We start from the raw sequence: 18,763 nt of genomic DNA, 5'->3' as shown, positions 1-18,763 counted from the left end.
GAAGAGGTAACCTTTATCAAAGATCACACCCATGAATTGTTATAATTCATATGTAAAACTTCATCTGATACTCATCTCTAACATCTTTAAAAGTGAGTTATGCTGATATGTTCTCTTACAAGTGAGATGCATTAAAAGTCTGTTTCATATCTTTTCATCTAAGAACAGGAAGGGATTCTCTATCTTAGCAACTCTAAAGCTGTGGTTCATCTAAGTGTGAGTTTTCAGGAGTCTTGAAGGCATGATTTACTTCACAGTTTGTAGTTTGGTAGGACCTTGAAAGAGTGGTATATACATTCTCCACTGCATTAAGATCTAAATGCAAGCTCTTGGTTTTTTAAGAATACTGATTGATTGTGTTATAAACAAAGGGATCTGTGGCAAAATTCTCATTTTTCTGATGAGGATATGCCTTAGCCCCACTCTCCTATTATACACAAGCAGGCTGTCACTTTTTAATTCAGTAATTCAGTTTTTTGGGAGTCATTCTTGTTTGAGGGCAAAGGCATCTCTCCGGTGAAGCTTAACGTTGGGCAAGAGCTGTTAAGCTGCCTGTCAAGAAGCCAGAGAGTGATACCTTCCAAAATCTAATTTTGTGTTCAGAGTGGTGTTTCTGAATATGTGAGTAGGTTCAATACTTCTGGGTGTTGAAATTGAGGAGTCTTTTGTGGCAAACTTTGATACTCCCTACTTGAAACAATAAAAAGTGTACTGAGCTTTATGTATACCCTAATGAAATAACAGTGTAGTGTATAGGTTTGTTGCTTAGGTTGTCTTTAAATTAGGAGCACATTAGCGAGAGGTGAAATGTATAAGACTTATTAGGTGACTTAACCTGTGTTTTGCCATGACTGCTAATTTGAGTAGAATTGCCAAAATTTATGAAAATCTGCTACATAAGCTTTTCATGATTCTTTCACTATCTTTTTGAAGTATCAAAGATACTTGCATAAGAGAAAGGTCATTTAGAATGTTGACACATAAGGGAATGGTAAGGGATGTGAGCTTTTGTGTAGTAATGACATTTTTCCCCCTGAGAAAAGAATTTTAACTTTGTCTTCTAATTACAAGTTAGCTGCTTCAAAGGCTCATTTAAATGGCCAGAAGTAATTTTCAACGCATTCCTGGAATTACTTGTGTTTTTGCCCCTTTGGATGCCTGTGGGAATGCTAAAATTAACTGATCTTTCTTTTACAGCCCTTCCCCCAAGTACACCTTTCTTCTTATTGCTTGCCATTACAGTAGGCCCACAACTTGTGTGCATTCAGCTTTATGTGTGGGGGGATTTATTTATTTTTTTAAAAAATCTTGGAATGGGGGTGGTGTTCCATGAAAAATGATTTGGCAATTTCACCTGCCAATGAACCCCATGTGTTTTGGCTTTAGGTGCGATTTCCTGAATGCAGCCCCTGTGTCATTTGAGGCCTTACTTTATTGAAAAGTTGGGGGGACTGGGAGGTGATAAATGTAATGTTGTGTTTTAGAAACCTAGGAAGCTGATATATACAGAGTCAAAACATTAATCCATCTAGCTCAGTATTGTCTACTTTGACTGGCAGTAGTCAAACATCTTTCAGACAGGAATCTTTCCTAGCGCTATTGGAAGATGCCAGGGGCTGATTGTGATACTTTTTGTATGTGTTCTACTGTATTGAGCCATGCCTTTTGTCTTAATATTATAGTAGATCGAAATGTTTGCTGCATAGTGTTTTAAAAGCAGACTAAGAAGAACTTCATATATATGAGAGATACCAGTAGTGTGAGCTGTTTTTATTTAAGACTTTTAACATAAACCTCAACCTGCAATGGCTCCATTCCAAACACACCTCTTCACGAGTGTCATTATTTTAATGATTTGATATGAAATTCTGACCTTATTTTTCTGAGCTATTTGCATGTGAATAGAATATTGCAGTGGCATATTTTGCTGCATTTAAGAAAAGCATCTCCTTGAGCACATGTTTAAAGTTCATGAAAAAGTATACTCTGTCAGGATGGTTAGTGCTCTATAAATACATCTCTTGCCTGCCTAGCGGTTCAAAAGCATGTCCAAGTGCAAGTCGTGTTTGTATACTTTTGGACTGGACTCAGTAATGTTTCGATTTGCTAAGTTGATCTGCAAAATTTTATCAGGTGATAGCTTGTTCTGTGAGAGGATGACAAGCTCTCTCCCTGTATGCAGCTCTCAAGGTTTTGCAAGTAATGTAATTGGTAAGAGTGTGAGCTGAAAATATACCTGTTCATTGATGAGGTGATACTTGACTTCACTGAGTGGCTTCAGTTAAGCAACCATCTGCCTTAGCCCCTCATATCTGTATATTGTTGTTGTTGGCATCCATCAGTCTTGAGATACAATGGAGTGTGCCTCCAGGGGTGAAGTCTAAATGCAGTGTTAGGTGTACTGAAGTGACCTCCCAAGGGCACAAACCTGGGCAGTATGTATGGAGGTCTGGGCTGCCCAGACAACTAGACACCCCCCCCCCTCGCTCGGTCTCACCAAAGGCAAGCAGAGCAATATGTTTGGCACCAGCTTGACTGCAGGAGTTGCCAGAAGGAGGTGTACAAGGTGCCATCCAACCATCTTAGAAATTCCACTCTGGAGAGTAGCTGATGGGTCTCAAACCCTCAGTGAATTACAACTTCCCCTGCATGCAAAGACAGGCTGCAGCAGATTGAGTGGATGAGACCAGTACTGGGTCCAACAGTAAAGAAGGCGGTTTCTGCAGGTCCTGTAGAGGAAAGTAAGGGGAAGATGGGTGTAATCAGCTTGGGAATGTAGCCCATCTTGGAGGAGGAAATCTCTGATGCTAAATCTCTGCTGCCTTGCAGTACATTTTTGGGAGAAGAAAAGGCTAAGAAGTAAACCCTACCATTGGTTGTCAAACTTAATCCGTTCCAGGAGGCAGTTTGACTCCCGGAACAGTTCGGAAACCAAGTCGCTGCTTCTGATTGGCTGCAGGAGCTTCCTGCACTCAATCGGAAGGTGTGTTGGATGTTCGGCTTCCAAAAAACGTTTGCAAACTCGAACACCCACTTCCAGGTTTGCGGCGTTCGGGAGCCAAAACGTGCAAGTACCAAGACGTTTGACAACCAAGCTACGACTGTATAATAGTGGATTGTTATTAAATACTGATACATTAAAAGAATTTTAAGTGTCAGCTCCTTGTTGCAGCTGGGGCTTAGAGGTGAGTCCTGAATCTGGCCAATTGAAGACTATTGTTTTAATGATGGCATGATGAAGAGATACGAATTGATAACTGCTGACCAGAGGTGCTTGATCAAAGATCAGCCATTTGTTTAATGTTTATAGGTAATCATGCAGTCCTAGGTTTTATGTGCAGGTTACTAAGTCCTATGTTTATTATGCCTGGCACATAGCCTGACCAATCAGTATGTTTAAATCTTATCGTTTCTAGCTGGTCCCAGTTGCTTTTGAAAACTTGGTAGATTGTGTTAACTCCCACCTTTTAACAACAGACTTAGCTGTTACTTTCACAAATCACTTGAACTAATGACAGCACTTCTGCATGAGGTGGCAATTGGTGTTCTTATTTAAACACTTTTAATTTGGATGCCACTGCCTTGTTTTTAAGTTTTATGAAAAAGTCTAAATCCTAGCACATATTAACCAATATTTTAAGTTTGTTGCTGTGACAACTATATCTTTTCGGTAAGGAGTGTAGTAGCTCTCTAAATTTAATACACACTATTACTTCAAAGATTTCAGTTTGATCATAAGTTTTATCTTCCCTTGATTTACACAAATTGTCATAACAAATAAGCAAGTCTACAAATACAGTGTTCGAAATTCGCCAGGCACATTTTGCAACTTACTATTGGCCACTTGCAACCACTTGAAGATGCCCATGTGCTAGGATGACATCTGCCTTCACCACCACCTGGAGGTGTATGTCTGGAGATCCTTGGATCTTGATTGTTTTCACACACTAGCAACACATCCTGTAGAATTCTATCCGTTGTATTTTATCTGCACAATCAGAGTGAATTTCAGGAACCAAAAAGTTGTATTGAAAAATATGACTTTCAAGCCACCTAGCCCCAAAATGGCAACTAGGCATTCCATTTTGACAACCGTTTGGTGACTGGTGTAAGGAGCCATTCGGTATCTAGCTTATATATCTGCATTTCTAACACTACATACATACTGATGCTTGGTTGAGATCCTCCAAGAGAGAAATGGCTGGCAGGGGTGGGAGCTCAAAGGAGCTCAACAGGTTTAAAAGCTATACAGGAGTCCAGCAGCTGCAAAACTGCAGTATCAAGGATGGCACCACTGACTCATGAAGATGGGTAGAGTTTGACAAATGCATGATTCTGTAACCTTGCTTTTGGCAGAAACAATAGGTTTGGTCCATGATGTAGTATCCTGCGGCAAACAGAGTGCAATAGGAATTCTACCTTGCTTAGGTAACTGACAAAATGAACCATGAGCCATAATTGGTGATTGTCAAACACTAGGTAGAGTGTTTAGTAGGATACAGTTTTATGTTTAATGAAAATGTATTGAAATTAGAAACTCTGTTCACCTTAGGACACACAAGTAATTTTACATTAATAACCAAATTGCTCTCTTTCAGTTTTGTACCTGTCTGAATTGCACTTAATCCAGTGTTGTAATCTTGTTTTGAACATTTGCTTCTGAAAGATGCTTGGCATCTACTCAGGATTTGTGTAGCCCAAGTGAGTGTGAGCCTGTAATGAGAAGTCAGTCTCTTGAGCATGGAACCCTTTGAGTTCTGAAAGGCAATAATATCTAGCACTAGGATTTCACCCAGCCTCAAGTAGCTAATGCAGGAGAAAATTCAGTACTAGGCAGCGCACTGCATATCTAGATGCTTTGCAACTTTATCAACCTCCCTGTAGTCAGCAATTCCTTCATATTATACAAGAGAGGTGGGGGGGGGGCAGGTGGAGAGTAATGATTATCTTGCGGTGGGTGTTGCTCTGTCTCCCCTAACTGCAGACATGCAGCCTACGACAGATTACTATCAAGGGAATGCAGCCCTTAACAGCAAAAAGATTCCCTCATCCCTGATAATAAACACTTCTGAAATGATGATTGCATATAATGGTTCTGTCTACTAGAGAGATCTTTGCGCTAGAAGATGAACCTTTAGTAACAGGGTTTCTTGGAATCGTAGTGAAGATGTAGGTCTAGGAGCATAGTGCAATGTCTGTAATAGGAGCATTTAGCATTGTGCTCTGGATCAAAATTTGAAGGCTGCTTTCTCTTCCAAGAATTCATGGATGTCAGTTAGGGAAGAATTACATATTATGTTGTATATTACAGTGATAGAACGCCAGTCAAAATATAGTTGCCCCAAATTCAGCAGTCAGAAATAAGAGAAGTTACTAGCTTTTCATAGAAGCATCATGAGATTTCTTGTTTGGGGTAACTTGACTAGGCAGAGGTTTTAAAACTCTGATTGCCAACCTGGCACCCAGAAATCTCCACATAGTCACAATTGGACCCATACCAATAGCAAAACACACCTGACCCCTGGGGAATTTTGAACACTGGTTGGTCCCAACCAGAAATGGGAATAGTGGTACAAGGATGATAATTGCTGAGCTGGCCTAGAAGATCCATTGCCCCTCCAGCTCCCAGGAATTGGAGAAGCAGCAGGTCTTCACAACTGAGCACTGGGAAAAAGCTTAGTTTAAATCAGGAAATGGTTGTTTCCATCTCTGTTACTAGGGGGTGAGGGAAGAGCCAGGTTTGGGGTTGTGTTCAATGTTAGCCCTGCTAAAAGTTGACCTGTTTGAATATTGGTGCATTAATGTATTTCAAGTTGTTAACCAAAGAAGAAATGTCATTAGTCTGGTTACTTGGAAGAGATAAGGGACAGAGAAAAGATACATACAAGCATCTTAAAAACTGCTGTGTTACTTTGGCCTGTATTTAAGTATAAGGTAGGATTCTTAAGTTCTGTGTGAGGATTTCCTTGAGTTTTAAGTAGCTCTGAACCTTTAGAGTAGGTGTGGTGAGCCTGTGACCCTTTATGCTGTTGGACTCTTTAATTTCCATCTGCTTGAGCCAGTTCATAGGAATGACTGCATAGTTCAGCACCTGGAGGGCCACAGGTCCCCCTACCCCTGCCTTAGGAAAGAACCACAATGGTTATCCTTTTATATGGAGAAAGCTATATAGAACACCCCCTCACGTGCACATGTTAAGCATGTTAGCCTGTGATTTTGTGGTGCAGACTGACTAGAACAGTATGAATCGGTTGGACCAGGATGATATTGTTAGCGCTGCTATGTAAGGAAGCAAGCAGGATTTTGCACACACTGACCAGTACTTGGTTCTAATGCCATCACTGTAGACAAATGTATTTTATTGTTATAGGTATTTTTAAAAATATTGCTTTTCCAAGCAAAGCCCATAAAAGACACTTACAACAATAAAAATTACAAGTATTTTTAAAATCCATTATTAGGAAAACCAAGAATAAGACAGATTCACAAGAATTTAACACTCAGAACTGCAGTAGTGTAACAGTGTACCATCACTCATCTGGTGACTGGGACAAAATGTTTCCTGGGGAAAGCCAATCAACTAAAATGTCTAAGACCTTCAGAAAAGCCTGATATGTACCTACACACTATATCTCTACTGGGAGGGAGATCTAAAGATGTGGTCATCCATCTCAGGGAAGTTGGATGTGGATACACCAAGAATACCTCTGATGCAGATCTCACTGCATGAAAAGGATGGTACAGATGTAGGCAGTCATCTAGTAGTTCAGTCCCAAATCATTAGGGCTTTAATGTTAACACCAGCAGCTCAGTTTGAGCACTGGTATCCAGTGTAGCTGGTATATTACAGTGGACTGCCATATACCCATCAGGACTTTTGTAGTGCATTTTGAACCTCCTGAAGTTTCAAGACAGTCATTAACAGTAGTCCCGCAGAGTACATTACTGTTGTCTATCTGGAGCATGGATCCCTCCTCCCTTAGAAGGGGCTGCATTTAACATACCAGCCAAAAGTTATAAAACATACTCCTAGCCACTGATGTTACCTGGGCTTCCTCAGTCAGTGCCAAATCCTAGAGCACTCCCAAACTGTAGTATTTTAGAGGGAGTGCTACCCCATCTATCATCAGTTGTAGCCTAGTTGTAATCCTTCCATAGTGAGGGAATCTCCCACCCCAACAATCACCTCTGTCTTGTCTCAGTTTAACCTCAGCTTGTTTGCCCCTATCTATTTGAGAACCATCTGGGCACTAGTTTAGAATTACAGCAGCCCTACCTGACATTAGGATATGGAAAAGAAAGGTAACACTGCATGCCATAAGCATACAGATGTCATTGTAGCCTAAATTTTTGAAGCATGGAGCATAATATAGAACCTTGTGGTACCCAATAAACTAGAGACTAGTAGTATTTGTCCAGTGTCAGAGGATCTAAATTAGGCTTATTAAGATAATAAGCTAGGCTTATTAAGATATCAGGAACCACTCCTTTCCTCAACAAGGCAATAACATCCTGAAATTCAGACATGCAACCTCTTCCTGGTTGTTTAAACCAGACAAGATGGACAAGGATTGAATTAACAGGTGGGTGGCACTGACCTGGTCTAAACCATAGAGCCTAGGGCTTGCCGATCAAAAGGTCGGTGGTTCATCAGGGTGAGCTCCCTTTGTTTGGTTCCTGCTCCTGCCCACCTAGCAGTTCAAAAGCACGTCCAAGTGCAGGTAGATAAATAGGTACTGCTCCAGTGGGAAGGTAAACGGTGTTTCACTGTGCTGCTCTGATTTGCCAGAAGCAGCTTAGTCATGCTGGCCACATGACCCGGAAAACCTGTCTGCAGACAAACGCTGGCTCCCTTGGCCTACAGAGCAAGATGAGTGCACAACCCCAGAGTCGTCCGCGACTGGACCTAACGGTCTGGGGTACCTTTAGCTTTTAGGCCTCATTGCTCCAAACAGTTCATTCTCAGGTAAGATGAGTTGAAAGGTATCCATCACACTACAAAATCACTTAGTACACTTTTGAATCAGGTAAGAAAATATGGAAAAAGAACTCCAGGTGTTAGAAATGTTTATTGTAGACTAAATGTGTTATGGAAAATTCCTTGTAAATATACACTGATTATTTGGCTGTATCCTCAGAAAAGTTTCACTGTAAACAGGGCTCACTGAGGAAATAGATTTCCTCTCTTTGTTGTGAATGCACAGGTGAATAATTTTCCCCTTCATTATTTTTCTGGTTTTTGTTTTGCCCTTTTCAGTTTTTATAATGTACTATCTATTTATTAGGGATGCGGGTGGCGCTGTGGGTTAAACCACAGAGCCTAGGGCTTGCCGATCAGAAGGTCGGCAGTTCGAATCCCCGTGACGGGGTGAGCTCCCGTTGCTCGGTCCCTGCTCCTGCCAGCCTAGCAGTTCAAAAGCACGTCAAAGTGCAAGTAGATAAATAGGTACCGCTTCAGCGGGAAGGTAAACAGCATTTCGATGCGCTGCTCTGGTTCGCCAGAAGCGGCTTAGTCATGCTAGCCACATGACCCGGAAGCTGTACGCCGGCTCCCTCGGCCAATAAAGCGAGATGAGCTCCACAACCCCAGAGTCAGCCACGACTGGACCTAATGGTCAGGGGTACCTTTACCTATTCATTTAGGTTGAGGAACTTTTATGCCAGCAAAGGGGTGAAAATTCTATTGTGATTCCACAGGGATTGTATCTGGCAAAATATTTTTTCTTTAGAATTCTGCTTTATTAGTAACAGTTCCCTGCATAGAGTCTGTTCAAGTGGACATTAAAAGTTGCAGTTTGGCTGTTTCTTGTGACAGAACTTGCTGCAATATATATACCTTTTATGTGAGAATTGTTAAAAACAATTCATTTACTTTATTTGGTTGCACACTGCTAATCATAAAATTTCTGCTTTGGTATAGTTTTATTTAGGTTATATTTTGAGTCTGACCAATCAGATTTTGTGGGTTTCAAATAATTTTGGGGAGTGTCGGTGGTTCTTGTTCATTTGGGATCCCTTTTATATTCTGCTTGTTATTTTATTAATATATCATGTAATTACATTTAAATCTTTTCATAGTAAAACTTTACCATAAACACATCATTTTATAGGTTTAATATACATTTATCAGAAAACATATTTTCTTATATTTCATGTTATTAGCCCTTATCCTATGTATGCTGTACATTGGACTTGAAGAAGGAATTTTCTGAACTGCATTACATCTATAATAAGCTACATTTTTTGCACTTGGAGGCCCCCGCCCCTTATCTTGCCTTTCAGCGGTGCAATCCTAATTTTGTGGTGGCTTTACTGCACTACTAAATCATTCAGTCATTCCTAATCAAAATATGGTTCACCTAGAAACCTTTCAAGTATATATATGAATGAACACAAAAACTATTTAACTTTTTCAGAGCGCAATAAGCCAATGATTTTTAAACATCATTTCCTAGGTGATTAGAGCCATCTTAAGAGAGAGAGTGTGTGTATAAAATACACAAAGGCTTTCTGCATCACAGGAAAGCAAGCAGTTGGAAACGCCTGCTCTAAACAGGAAGTGACTTACACAGTTTGCCAGATGTGACACGACAAGCTGTAAAGTCTTTGTTACTTTTCTAATTTGTGTTTTGGTTGAAAGGAGGGGAGGGGAACTTCTCTAACTTTTTGAATATTGCATTTTTACATGGGCAGCTGTATTTGTCACATCATTTTTGCCCTGTAAAGATACCTCTTGTTCATTTGAGAACATTGCTACTTGGTGTAGGGAACGTAGAGCTATATGGAACAATGGTCTCTAATCCTTTATAAGACATATTCATGTAAATAGCTAGAAATTTATGTGAACTATGCCATCCCAGTTGCTCAGGATGGTTAATGAAAGCATCACCCCAACAGAATGAATCAGAAGAATTCTTTACCTTTCTCCATTCAAACAGTCTTTGCCATCTCAATATCCCCCAACCATTGTATCACTACAGACCTATCTCTGGCATGAAAAGGATGTAGAAAGTCCCAAAGATATAAAAGGAATCTTGCTTCCATGTCATGACACCCTGTTCAACTGCAGCCAGCATCAATTCTGACTATGACTGGAAATTAATCTTCAACCATAAGAACAAAGTCAATTGTACAGAGTTTACAGAGGTGTATGTGAAAGAAATGCAATGGGTTGTATTTATTGTAAGTCCTACTCAAAGTAGATCATTGAAGTTAATAGACATGACTAGCTAAGGCACATAAATTTTGATGGATCTACTCTTTGGTATAATTTTGTTGGATACAAAACAATACCCCACCCCCCAAAAAAAGTTGCATTTGAATTCCTAATGTTGTTAATGTCTGACTGATCTACTGCAATATATGTTTGACAGGAAGAACTTTCTGACAATAAGAGCTCTTCGACAGTAGAACAGACTCCCTCGGGAGGTAATGGACTCTCTTTCTTGGAGGTTTTTAAGTAGAGGTTGGGTGGCAATCTGTCTTGGATGCTTTAGTTGAGATTCCTGCATTGCAGGGGATGGATTTTATGACCCCAAGGGTTCCTTCCAACCCCAAAGACCAGTCCAAACGTAATAGCATTGGCCTGTTGATAAATTGAACTAATTAGTTGACTTTTTCCATTTACAACTGTACCTTGGTTCTCAAACGCCTTGGTTCCCAAACACCGAAAACCCGGAGGTAAGTGTTCCAGTTTTCAAACGTTTTTCGGAAGCGAAACATCCGATGTGGCTGTTGGCTATTGGTGTTTTAGGGGTTGTTTTTAAAAGTCTGGAATGGATTAATCTGTTCTGCATTACTTTCTGTGGGAAAGCGCGCCTTTGTTTTGGAACGCTTTGGTTTTGGAATGGACTTCTGGAACGGATTAAGTCTGAGAACCAAGGTACCACTGTATTTCAAGGGAAATGCATTTTTCCACTTCTTTCTCAAGCCTACTCGTCTCATACACAATTAAAGTGGCAGTGGCTATGTTTGCACATAATGCTAAACCATGTTTAGTGCTCTGTGGCTAAGCCTCCATGAGCCTGAGTGAACTGTCAGGCTGACTGATACCTTCTCCTCCTGATTGGCTGGGACTGAGAAGAATTCTGCCAAGTTTATTTGCATTTAACTGGTCATACTTGTTTTTAACAAAAGCACTTGCTGAATCTTCAAACCATGGCTTATAAAGCTATGCTGGATTTTGCTTTTTTTAAATTTGTAATCTCAAATGGTGTTGGAAAACTGAATAAATTTTTTGTACTTCTACCCAGATTCCTTGCACAATCACTGAGAACACTTACATAAAATGTTCAGAGTTATCAATCATTTTATTAATGGGTGTAGCAGGAATTACAAGTGGACTCATCACATTATCAAAGTGAGATGATGTTGCATGAAGAGACCCCTGCTAGTTTCCAGTTACAGATGCTTGTCATATTCAGATTGATTAGGCATTGTTCCAAATTGTTTACTGTGGGCTGTGTATGTTGCACTCTGCTAAGAAAAGTTAGTTTGGCTTTTTATTGTCCCTTGGACAAATTAATTTTGTGGGTTAACTTCCCCAGTTGCTAAAGACATGTTTCCTACTGGAGATCTAAGCTTAACTTAGCATTGATTTTTCATTGTCATAAAATGGTTAGCATGACTACTGCATTCATGAACATTATTAATTTCATTAAGGTAATCAAAAATAGATAACAAAAATAGGATTGACAACATTTTGTCCAGTAATTTTAACCACTATCCCCACCATAAATGAATATATGTGCCTCTCCGCTTTCATCTTCTCCTGGAATATAATATTTCGGCAGTAAGTAAAAGAAAGAAATCTGGCTAACCATGGTTGTGCTAATTTAAGATTCTTTGAAAGTGAAACTAAACTTGGCAGAAGTTCTGCCCATGTGAGCTCAGCTCCACTTTGATTAGAATCAAGGAGGCTCCTCTATGTAATGCTAAACTGTGGTTTAGTTAACATGCTAATTGGGATAGTATACTAGCCTAATCTCTTAAAATGTCAGGTTAATTATGATGTATCTATAATGCAAGCTGCCCTTACAGGATTCAAAGCAAGTTAAAGTATGCCACCTCTTAACGTGATGTAATAGCCTCTATTAAGTTAAATAGAGGCTCCTCACATAAGATAGCTGGTAAATAAACATGTCAGAATTTTCAGGCACAGCAGCTGTATGAAAGATCTCCCCTCTACAGTTTAACTGTTGCCTCAAATTGTGTCCTTCGTTCCTGTGTTCTTTTGTGTTTGCATGTTCTGCATAGGGATGGTGGATAAATTAGTTCAGTCTGCATTTTAAAGTGAACTGACCTCATTCATCAACCCTGGGTTTATATGTATTGGAAATAATTTATAAGTTGGATTGCTAACTTCCCTGAACGTTTTGCAGTGCTCCTTTGATTTTTAAATATGTACTGTGGGGGCATACAAAAATACATTTTTGTGCAGGAAATTATAGCCTCAAAACAGAGCTCAATATACCTTAAAATGACAACCTCAGTTTAAAAGTCAGCTTTAAACTCATTGTGCCCAGCTCTCACTTCCAAATCTCACCCCCCCCCATATCTACTGTGGTTGTATGTAGAACATAGAATGTCTCAAGACAGTCATCTAAACGTGGCAGTACACAATTTTCTGCACTCTGGTAATCCCAGGGAAGAGGGGATAATTATAATCCAGGTGTTATTTATGTTCTGATGCCAGTGGCCCATCTAGTCTAGCATCCTGTTCTCCCAGTGGCTGAGCAGATGCTTATGGGAAGTCCAAAAGCAGGACCTCAGCACAGCAGTGCTTTACCCACCCGTGATTCTCAGCAATTGATATTCAGAGACAAACTGCCTCATGCTGTGGAGAGTAAAACCTGTAGCGACTAGCAACCATTGATGGCCTTCCATGAATTTGTCTAATCCTCTGTTAAATCCATCCAAGCTGGAGGCCTTCACTGCCTCTATTTAAAGAGCATTCATGACAGCCTACCGTTTTTCCTGTTCGAACTGTTTCTTTTTTCAAAATTACAAAACATACCCATTATCCCCTGTCACTCCCTTCCCCCAACATTATATCATAATATAGCCAGCAACATATAATTGATGAAACTATAATTAGGCTACAGTACTTATGAAGATCTGGACTATTTTACACTTATTAGTGGGCTGCAGTTCATTGTTGCAATGAAAACGCTCCTTCTGAAGGCATTGAGTGCACATCATTTTGTCCTTGTGGGTGGAGAGCACATGTTTTCCAGTAGCAGCAATTTCCTAGATCGAATCTTGATCCATTGTGAGCACAACCGTTTGTAGGTTAGCATTTCTAAACCTTAAAACAGCCCAAAATCTTATGTTGGATGGTTGGTACTATTCCCTCTGGAATAGAGCTATAATGGAGAAAATTATGCACAGTTTGAGATTTTGACAAGACTAAAATCTCCAGGCACTTTTTATGTGATTTGGCATTATTTTATAACATATACAGCAGAACCCTCATTTTCAAGACAACCCTTGTCACAAACCTGGCAAATATGGAACTATACTTGATAATCTGATAACGAAAGTCTTAACTTGGACTTTATTGTTTTAATCCATGTGCAACTGTAGTCATTATATGTGCCTATTTCATAGGTTTTTTATCTTTTAATTTTCACCTGTTATAATTGTTCTGTGTTTTATATACATTATAAAATGAAATAAAAAATACAAAAGCTATGTTTATAAACCTTAACCGACATAATCATTAATAGAAATGCTTCTTTTAAGTGTGCCTTAAGGAAACAGCAAAGTGAAATGACTGTGGATGTTTAATCCTGAAACATGCAGAGTAGAGAGCAAGAGCTTGATAATTAGTGTCATATGTGTGTGACATTGGGCTGGATCACATGTTACTTTAATCCACAGTTAAGCTTAACTATGGGTGCATGGAGTACAGCGGTAGCTGCTTTGCTCCGCTTGGTCCTGCCATGAGCTAAGCTATGGTTTGGCTCAGTGTTTGAAATGCACCAGGTGCATTTTGCTACTGATGTGGGTCCAGTTGCGACCACATGGAGATCTCTGGATGCCAGGTTGGCGACTGACATCTCCATCTGGCTGGCCCCATCAGCTTAGTTAAACAGGTAAGCAAAAGAGCTTATTTATTGCATTTATACCCCACCTTTTTTTATCAAGGAGTACATAGTTCAACCCCCCTCCTTAACAACAACCTTATGAGGTAGTTTAAGAGGCTGTGACTGGCCCAAGGCTACCCAGTGAGCTTCATGACTGAGTGGGGATTTGAACCCTGATCTCTCCCAGGTCCCAAGTCTGACACTAACCACTATAGCACACTGGCTTCCTAGAGTACTTTTGCTGTGGGGCAGCTATATAAATAAAGTAGGTAAATAAATATGGGGAAAGCAAAATGTCACTTAGGGAAGATTCTGAAATATTTTCTTGAAGCTTGAATTTGTTTTATGCTAGATTGTTTTATTTGTTGTTTTAATGTATTCTTATCTTTTAAGTTTTTTTCTTTAAAATATAAAGTGGTATAGAAATGAAATTAACAACGACAACAACAAACTCGGGGCGGCGGCGGCACCTAGACATTCCGTTGTGTTGATTGTTACCCAGATTTAAGGAGTCATTTGTCAATTAGCTTAGTTTCTAACACTGGTTTGGCTTAGTGTTACATCCGAACCAGGATTCGTGGTTTGGCTTCGCTTCCTAAAACCACAAGCAGTAAGGAAAGAACAAACCTTGATTCTAGATTGTGGTTTGTTTGGATAGAGATAAACCAAACATGGCGTAGTAGTTCCTAGCGCACATGTACCAGCATGTTGTATATTTACCTTTAAGCCATAGTGAAGCTAACTGTGGTTTAAAGTGATATGTAAACCAGGCCATTTTGTTGTCCTGCAGAGCTGCTAAAAATAGATAATTGTATGTTTTGTGCCTGCACATGCAGTGCTAGGACTCTATCTGGTACAGAATTCATATTCCGGAGAATCTGCTTCGATTAGAAAAACACAGACTTCTCTCTCTTTTCAGCCATTAGTCGGGAAACTTGAATACCAAAGGGAGAAGTCTAAAGTTGGAATGGCTCCATTTCCTTTGTCGTCATCATCCTAGTTCCTTCTTCTCCATTCCATTTTCATTGCACGTGTTTCACCCTTGCCCTGTAATAAGCTTTTCCTGGCCAATATAATTGAAATTCTGTGATTTTTTTTATTTTAAATATGCTCTTTCCTGCATGAATCTTTTAGGGTAGGATGGAGATTGGTAAATTAATTAGTTGAATGTCATGTATATGTTTATATAATTTGGGATTCACAGATTTGGTTTCTTTAGTATGAAATGCATTTATCTGGGGGAGAGGAAACATCATACTTAGCCTTAACCGTAAAGATCTCGATGTAGCACAGGTTTTTTGTGGTTATAGTGAACCTCTGCCCTGAGAGTGGGAAGGAAGCCTTTTTCACTAGCTTTGTAGTAAGGATACTATAGAAACCAAATCTACTTGCACTGTCTTGCTTTTCTGCTCTATCCTCCCATGCATGTTTTTCCAGACACAGAAAATGTGGCATGAGTGCTTCACTCAGGAAGCACTTGGTGCTCCTTCTACTCCCTCCCTTCAACTTCAGAGCTTAGAACTTAAAGTTGGAGGGAGCTACCCAACCTTACCCCCTTTGGGCTAATTGTCACCAGAGCACTTTGCCATCTTTCTCCCTCTGGCTGTGTCTCTGACACTGATGAGATGAGGCAGCGGCCAGACACCTCCATGCTCCACCATGCTTCCTAGCTCTGAAATACTTCAGCGTGTACAGGCAGCTTCCAGCTTCTGCATCTTCTCTCTGCCAGAAGCACAGAGAGGATGGCTAGAGCTATGCACAAGGTTGCATCGTCTTTACACCCTTGCATCTATAGTTTAAACCAGGCATGTCCAAAGTCCGCTTCGGGGGCAGGCAGGAAGAGTGAACCCATTGTGCAGCTTTCTGTGGTTGTTGTTTTTTATACAAGGCTGTATTCTGGGGCAGACCTGGAATGTGCTTTTCTTTCTCCCGTCCAGGAAATAGAGAGAGACTTATCTTAACACATATTTTTATTGTCTGATCTTGAGATGCATGTGAACAGATGCTTAAACACCACAAGTGACCAGGCAAATGGCTATTTGCAAGTCTAGTTTACTTGTTGTAAGTGTGTGTGCTCTGGTCCATGGGGTCACGAAGAGTCGGACACACTAAATGACTAAACAACAACAACAACTTTGCTTTTTCCCAAGGCTTTGATAGAGTGTGATGATGTTGTTTTGATCTTAGTGTGCTGCCAAAGCTGTTAAACTGGGAGTGGGTCAGTTGTTTTGTGGTGTGTGTTTATGGATTGCATGTGCTTTTGTGTGAATTTGTTGATACGATAATGTATTTTTACGTATTTTTAATGGTTTGCAGTAAACTCATTGAAAAAAATGACCTTAGTCATGTGCATCAATTTCAGTGTGTCTTGTCTGGGTATAGCATTAGATAACAAGTCTGTGTTTTAAAATATGTAGGAAGTGATTTGGAGACCTTGCATAACAAGCAACTAATAAGTCATCACTATTACTGCTACTATTAAATTAAATCTTGTCCTTACAATAGCTGTGAATTCCATCCTTATAACAAACCTGTGAAAGAAGCCTTTATTTTAGTCTTTCTAAGTGGCCAACTGACTAGCACCACTAAGCCTCTTGTCTCTTGTAAAGCCTTGCCTCTCTTCTCTTCTCCAGGAAGAAATTTAGATTGCAAGTTCTTTGGGGCAAGGGCCTGTGGTGAATGAATAAATGAATGAATTTATTAATACGGTCACAGACCAGCTTCAACACACACAATATCACAAATCATAAAAATATCAGAAATACAAGGGACAATATGACAATGACAAGGATTTAAATATAAAAATTAAAATTAATTGTTAACGTGCCCCCTGTAACTAACATTTAGAGGATTGGGCATTGTGGAATACCACTTGCTTCCTGCGATTGATTGCAGACGCACAGAATTTAGCTACATTTAATGTAATCTTGGGCTTCTTGTCCTCTAGCAGTAGTTTTAGACTGTGGTATTCCGATTCTTTCCTAAACTTTTGCAAAACAGGTGTAATAAAAGTCAAACGTATATCCTCATAAAGACGACAACGTAATAGTACATGTGAAGCAGTTTCAACTTCCAACGAGCCACAAGGACAGACCCGTGTTGTGTATGGTTTACCCTCAAATCTGCCCGGCCTGTGGTGTTTTGCTTATAGTATTTTGTAAATTTCACAGGGTCAAGTGCCTGAGGCAAAAGGGCAAGATTGGAATTTTTACCTTTTTCTAAGAATATATTGTTTCTTTTCAAGAGTTCTGCAAGGGCAGGCATAGAATGTGGTCTTCCAGCAGACTGATGGTTGCTTTCCAGAGGACCCATCTAGTGCCTGCTGATCCCTGGGATCTCTGTTGTCAAATTCTGGGTCAGATGCAGCTTGGTGTGCTCCATGTAGTCACTTAATACATTCTTAAGGAAGAATGTGTACTTGGGATTGTTAAATGCAGGTCAGTTCTGCTTTAACTGTTGAGATCCTCCTGAATGTGTTCTTTTGTTTTGAAAATTTAGCATGCACATCTTATTTAAAAAAGCAGGCTATGCAAGACAGAAGTTGGCCTGTCCTTGCACTAAGTAATTTTTTCTAGCATATTTTCTTGTTTCCCTATGCATTATATACTTGATATTACGTGTCTGAGCTCAAGATGTTGATAACTGTTGTTTGCTTTCTGAAAGCTATAGTTGTAATCCCTTTCTGAAAATTTGTTTAGAAAGGCAAAGAAAATCTGAACTGCATCATGTGCTGGTTTCTGTGAGTTAACAAACAGAACTTGGATGTGGTCTGAATTTGTGTGCAGCTTTAGGGTGTGGCTTCCTTTCTGTTCGGATTCCTTTCCAGCTTTCATTACTAATCATGAGCATTTCTCTTTATTTCATGCAGGCTTCCTTCCTCTGGCTCTTAAAAAAAGCTGATTACCCTGCAACAGTGTTTGCGGGTGGGGGGGGGGAGGGAATTTTTTGCAACAATAAATGGGTTAGTGAAGGCTTGAAGTTTGTGTTAATCAAATGCTTAGTCATCTCTTTGTGTTCAAAATAATACTATTTCATCCCTCTTCTCTGCTTTCTCTTCTCTCTCCCACCCAATTCTCTGCTTACCAATCTAGGTGTAATGTTGCTATGCTGTATACTAGCCAGTAAATTTATTTGTATATCATAAACAAGCTAAATATGAGACAGGTGCAACAGTTGACAGACCACAATTTTATAGAAATTGTACGGTAATAACAGCAACAGTTAAATCTCTTTCTTTAGAAAAATACTAAAAGTTGATGTGCTGTAGTTCCTATCAACTAGGAGGTCCCAAATTCAGATTTCACCCCAGCTGTAAACTGACTATGTGGCTTAAAACAAGTTGCTGTCTCTCAGCCCCTCTCCACCAACATATTAGGTGATAATATTGGCCTCCCTTATAGGATTACTAAGCTAATATGTGTAGCCTTTTAAACACTGTCAACGTACTATAAAAATGGCTTCATTCAGAGAGAGAGAACTATTACTTCAGACTAGCCGCCATTCAAATTCTAGCTTCTGTACACTTGACTTAACAGTGCTAACCCACAGCCTTGACTAAAGAGCTCAGGCAAATGCTATCATGGTTTTACTGCCCTTCCCCAGTACACATCACCCCACTAAAATGTCTCTTGTCTATTCTTGTCCAATTGTCCCTAAAAGGCATCTTACCTTCTTTC

General features: G+C 39.8%; 1 protein-coding gene across 14 annotated transcripts in view; it reads left to right on the top strand.

The window, feature by feature from the left end:
- Nucleotides 1-18,763, top strand: part of GNB1 (G protein subunit beta 1) — a 72,218-nt gene that overhangs the window by 8,995 nt on the left and 44,460 nt on the right. Inside the window, exon 2 of one of the 14 annotated variants that reach the window (XM_083454213.1) lies at nt 10,374-10,428. The exons of the other annotated variants lie outside the window; for them this stretch is intronic. The gene's annotated coding sequence lies outside the window, so the exon portion shown is untranslated. The remainder of the gene's footprint in view (nt 1-10,373; nt 10,429-18,763) is intronic. 14 annotated transcript variants of the gene reach the window in all.

Source organism: Podarcis tiliguerta, assembly GCF_965153285.1.
Source record: "Podarcis tiliguerta genome assembly, chromosome: 8".
Classification (NCBI taxonomy): Eukaryota; Metazoa; Chordata; class Lepidosauria; order Squamata; family Lacertidae; genus Podarcis; species Podarcis tiliguerta.
This window is presented reverse-complemented; position numbering and strand designations above follow the sequence as displayed.